The sequence below is a fragment of the Amphiprion ocellaris genome, chromosome 14 (assembly GCF_022539595.1).
Source record: "Amphiprion ocellaris isolate individual 3 ecotype Okinawa chromosome 14, ASM2253959v1, whole genome shotgun sequence".
Classification (NCBI taxonomy): domain Eukaryota; kingdom Metazoa; phylum Chordata; class Actinopteri; family Pomacentridae; genus Amphiprion; species Amphiprion ocellaris.
This window is the reverse complement of record NC_072779.1, coordinates 35054117-35060116: the sequence shown is the minus strand read 5'-3', so window position 1 is coordinate 35060116 and position 6000 is coordinate 35054117.

Below are 6000 nucleotides of genomic sequence, written 5' to 3'. Positions count from 1 at the left end.
CACAACACAAGGGAGACCAAAAATGACAAAGCGACAAAAGCGAGACACAAAACAACGAATAAAGCAAAACAGCAAATGACAAAAATAAGACAAAAAAACACAAGCGAGACAAAAAGGGAACACAAAACAACAAAAACAAGACAAACGACACAGAACAAAACAAAAAAGAGACAAAAAAAAAGTCAGAAGGCGACAAAAAATGGACAAACGAGTCAAAAATTACAAAAACGAGAAACACAAGGACCAAGTGATGAGATCCTGGCAGTGATGCAGCTTATAGTCTGGATCCACGGATTGGTTAAAGATTTCTGTATCATTGCCAGATAGTACCACGGCGTCACTGTAACCATGACAACAAGTGAACACTAAATCAGCTGCCTGCTGATGATCACATGATTGTGATCCTGCTACAAATCCACCGCTGAGGACTTATCAGGACTTATCCATCAGAAATGATCCAACAACTGAACAGCCTTGGAGGAGGACTGAGCAGCTTTAGAGGAGGACTGAGTAGCTTTAGAAGAGACTGAACAGCTTTAGAGGGGGATTGAGCAGCTTTAGAGGAGGACTGAGTAGCTTTAGAGGAGACTGAACAGCCTTGGAGGAGGACTGAGCAGCTTTAGAGGAGGACTGAGCAGCTTTAGAGGAGGACTGAGCAGCTTTAGAAGAGACTGAACAGCTTTAGAGGGGGATTGAGCTGCTTTAGAGGAGGACTGAGTAGCTTTAGAGGAGACTGAACAGCTTTGGAGGAGGACTGAGCAGCTTTGGAGGAGGACTGAGTAGCTTTAGAGGAGGACTGAGCAGCTTTAGAGGAGGACTGAGCAGCTTTGGAGGAGGACTGAGTAGCTTTAGAGGAGACTGAACAGCCTTGGAGGAGGACTGAGCAGCTTTAGAGGAGGACTGAGTAGCTTTGGAGGAGGACTGAGCAGCTTTAGAGGAGGACTGAGCAGCCTTGAAGGAGGACTACTCTCTGAATACTTTTCTAGATTTATAATTGGGTTGAAGTATTAATGGCTTTAAATATTTCAGTTATTTATTATCTGTCTAAATAATGCCAGCATGACTTCTTCCTGTTATTATTGAACCATAGTTTTCATGTTAGTTTTCCATCATCAGGAGGAAACTTCAATTAATCTAAGACTTGAGTTGTTGACCAGTTTCCTACTAAACTAATCACCAGCTGTTGGCTGATTAGAAATAGCACCACGTTAAATGGTTAATCCGTTAGATGCTAGCATTAGCTTCAGAACACGTCCCAGCTACTAAGGCAGCTTACTTAGTCACATGTATGTTGTAGTTAACAGCAGATTCTGTGTGACAGGTCTCTAACAGCACAGATCTTATACAGACTGTTGAGGTAAAGTGCAGTACTTCAATGCAAAATTACAAAAAATGACACACGACACGAAACAAAAAAATACACAAGAAATTAGACAAAAAAGATACAAAGTGACAAAAAATGGGGAAAAGACACAAGGGAGACCAAAAATGACAAAACGAAAACAAAACAATGACTAAAGAAAAACACCAAATGACAAAAATATGACAAAAAAAACAAGCGACACAAAAAGGAAACACTAAACAACAACATAAAAAAACTACAAAAACATGACAAATGTCAAAAGTCAGACAAAAATTAACAAAAACATGACAAAATTATTACAAAAAATGAGATGTACATCACAAAATAACACAAAAAAGTGACAAAAAAATGGACAAATGACAAAAGCGAGACAAAAAATGACAAGAGCTGGAACAAAATGACAAACTAATGGGTTCTGAGTAAATGTGTTGGAAACGTGTATATTAAACTCATTTTTTATTCGTCTGTTTTTTTACAACACTTTGTCTTCCGTCAGGTCGTCTGATCCAGTTCAAATAAACCTCCTGTCACCTCAGAAACCATTTCATAGCTTCAGAGAACTGAAAGAGGAGAGGAGGAGGTCTGATCAGATCCACTTCCAGCAGCAGTCCTCCTATTTAAAAACCCCACGGGGGGCAGGACTGGAGCTGTTATTACGCCAACAAGCAGAACAACAGACATCCTGGACTGAGAGGGTTTAATGTGTCTGTAAGCCTCCTGAAGGCAGGACCTGCTGCTATTGATTCTTATTAATTCTAATTAGACATGAACCTGAATGAATCTGCCTCCTGTAGCTCTGATGGAGACCAACATGGAGACAGAAACCTGATTAAACAGATCCACATCATCACTGATTGTGATCCATTAAATTAAAAAAAAAAAACCTCCAAGGACTGGGACAGCTGATACCTGAAGACACTGAAGGACCAGGTCTTTCCATCAGTGGAGTTCTTCTTCCCTGATGACCAGGATTCATGGGCTCACATTGAGAATGAGTGGATCAGGGAGCAGGAGATGACTTTGGTCCAACTCTCCCATCATCAATAGTTGGTCTCATCTTGGTAGAAAATTAATGCATCTGGACAGAAATAAATGCTGTGACTTTGCAGAAGTTTATTGAAATGATGCTGTGGTGAACGTTTGTAGTTCTCAGAGCTAAAGACGGTCCAATGAAACATTAGTGTGTGGACATTTCTTTTGGACCGGCTGTGTGTTAAAAATAATGACTTCAACTGCTGATCACAGATTGGTTCGATGAAATCTAAAGTATTGAGCACAGCACACGAGCTGAAGTCTTCCCGATAAACAACCCAGAACATTAATGATCTGTTCACAGCGGTTTGACATCAGAGTGAATGACGACTGATTATCAGTTCATCTCATTACTGAGGCTGATTTTTGGCATTTTTAGATTATAAGTGTCGTTATTTTTTTAATCGACAGATTATCGCAAAATATACTAATGAGATTGGCAATGTAGTCCTATCTTTGCTTTTTTTTGAGCCAAAGCCACAATCCTGACCCGGTGCATTAGTGCTTTAAGCCATGAAAACGTACAGTTACACAAAAAAAAAAAAAAAACTTTCTTCTTTCCATTTTAGGTTCAAGGTTTAGGGTTGGTTATGTTGTGATTTCAATAATATCTTAACGAATTGTTTGGCCTTTATTTTTCATCTTGGCTGATATCTTTCGGGGGACAAACTGTTTATCTGGATCCAACCGATGCTAACCCCTGACAGAGATGCTAGCAGACTTTCAGGTCCTACAGCCTCATTAAGCAAACCGATTTTACAAGTTCCCTCCGGACCACTAACAAACAGAACAACATGTCGTGACTCTCTGAATGTTTCATCGTCAGTCTAAAGTCATCAGCAGAGATCGGCCCATTGTCAGATAATGTGGAAGATAACAGCCTTCAGAATGAGTTCTAAAGCAAAGTGAAACCAGAGCGTTGTGTGTCGGCTTCATCAGTGATGATAAACGGTTGGTTACATTTCCTCTTCTCCTTCTACTCAGAGGACTCCCAGGTCTGGTTCTCCTTCAGCTCATTTTGCACTGACATTCTTGCACTGCACATCTCTGCACTTTTAAACTTTATTTTTATTTTTACTGTTAAAAAATTTTGCCACCCTTGTATATATTGTAAATAAAGCTGCTGTAACAATGTAAATTTCCCCTGGAGCGGGGAGAAATAAAGAACTTTATCTTTATCTTTATTTTCTTCTGTTTTATTTCAGACGTCTCAGCGGTGATCTGGTGTTTCCCCTCAAGGATCCACTCCTCCTCCTCCTCCTCCTCGTTGCTGCTCTCTGGAAGCTTCTTGAAAGGTAATGGGCCACAAACTTCCAATCAGGGTCTTTGTGGGGCTAATTGTGGACCCGTCGTCCCCACAGCCTGGGGAGTAATGAGGCGTTTGGTTGGACGGCGTCCCCCCTCAGGATGACAAACCGTTCGATGGAAAGTCCTCAGAGAAGATGCTAATGGAGAGAAACGAAGACCAGATCATTAGAGGAAGTCTGGGCTTTGACACGGGAGGGGGCGGAAGAAAAGTTAGAAGTTAGAAAGATCGATAAGAGAAGAAAAGGTGAAAGAGCCGTAAAGGACAACGACAAAGATGCTGAATTTACTGAACTCTCCAGGACCAAGCAGTTAAAACAAGAAAAGCTTTTGTCTGTCTGTCACGGGGAGGTGGTGAACCCAGGCAGAGAACACACCGACTCACAGCAGGATCAGGCAGAAAGTAATTTTATTTTGCTACAAATTAGGTATGCAAACAGAATTAAGGGGGAGTGAGTGACTGAACTAAGGACTAAATCAACGTGAAACTAAACCCAGGAAAAACGCTAACTAAGAAACTCACTACGGACTGGAAGAGGGGCAGACAGGCTACCGGAGACCGGCGGTCCAGGTTTGTTCTCCGCTGGGGTGGATGGGCGGCAGAGAGTGGTTGTGGCAGTCCTGGAGATCCAGAGGCTGGGGCAGCGAGGACAGGCTGAGGCAGGCAGGGACGAGACACCTCCTCCTCCAGAGGTGAACGCTGGTTCAGAGTTTGGTGGTGGACAGGAGTGACCGAGGAGCCCAGGCAGCGTGACTAGCTGAGACTGCAGGTACAGGAGAAAAGATTAGCTCTCAGCTGCAGGTGAACACAAACAGAACGTGCTGAGGCCAACCTAACTGCTTGGAGCTGAAGCAACTATCTGGCAGGGTGTGGAGTGTGGAGCTGGCTTTTATGGAGGGAGATGGAGAACAGGTGTGCTGCATCACGGCTGCCCACAGTTCTGATGACGGTGATTGGTTATTGCAGGCAGCTGCTGCAGGGAGTGAGTGGAGGCCAGGTGAGGAGGAGGAGGTGATCAGGAGGGAGTTGAGGCAAGGACTGAGGAGGGAGCCTTGACACTGTCTGCTGCTTTGGAAACTGCAGCAGTTTCACTCCAACAATTCACCTGCATATGACAATTAAAGAAGTTACAGACGACAGTTAGGACCAAAACCTCTCAAAATATTATATATTCGTGTTATTTTCCACTTTTACTGAGTTAATACAATATACATTAAAGCTTCAAGTAGGGTTGGATGGTCCATTTAAATCTGCAGGCAGCATTAAATGGGTCCTCGCATCCTTTCTGGTCAGCAAATCCAAGCATGTCCACCTGGTGGCGCTGCGACCAAGAGTGTATTTAGGTCTCTGGATATGATGAGGACCGGGCTCTGATCATACATATAAAGTTTGAGGCAGATTGGAGCACGTACAGACCAGTTATACATCACTTCCTGTTTCATGGTGAAGCGTCAAAATTCCGCCAGCCGTCATTTCCACTTCCTCTGACTTTTGTGGAGCATTCTGATAACTTTTGATCATCCATGACAGGAGTACATCCTGGCCAAATCTCAGCTCTGTTGGAGTTACCCTGTTTGAATTACCATTTTATTCCATGTTTTCTGTGTTGTTTGCTAACCCTACTCTAATCCATGCTAATGTGATCTTTTTCTCAGCAGTAGAAGCTAGATATTTAGCTGCTGTTACTGCTGACCAAGAGGACAAACTGACTGATGGAAAACAATCTTATCCTGATAATATGAGCTGGAGGGAGACATTCAATCAAGGCTGACAATGGGATGAAAAGATGGAAAATAGAAGAGAGGACATAGCTTTGCTTTACCCATTCTATAGGAACACTGTTGGATGATGGAAACGACAGAAACAAGACACAAAATGACAAAAAAGAAGACAAAACAACAGAAACGAGACAAAACGACAAAAATGTCATCACCAGGTTCTGCTAACATGTTGTGGGACTTGTTCCATGAATAATAATTATTATTTAAAATATGTTGTTTAAAAAATGTTTCCATAATTACAAGAGAATCAATGAAAAAATAAAACCATGAAAATGAGATTTAAATTTGAACTATTTTATTAGATACTCAGTTTGGTCTTTGGGGGGTGGGACCAGAGAAAAATGGTATTTTAGGGGAACTCCAGACTTATTTGGTATTTTAAAAACATAAATCTATAGATCATGGCGCTGCAGGGTTTTGATGAGTGGTTTCAGGTGAGTTTTTCTCAGGTTGCGTTGTAAACCCTCCACTAGGGGTCAGTAGATCAGAAGTCTGGTAGATGTTACTGCTTCCTGTGT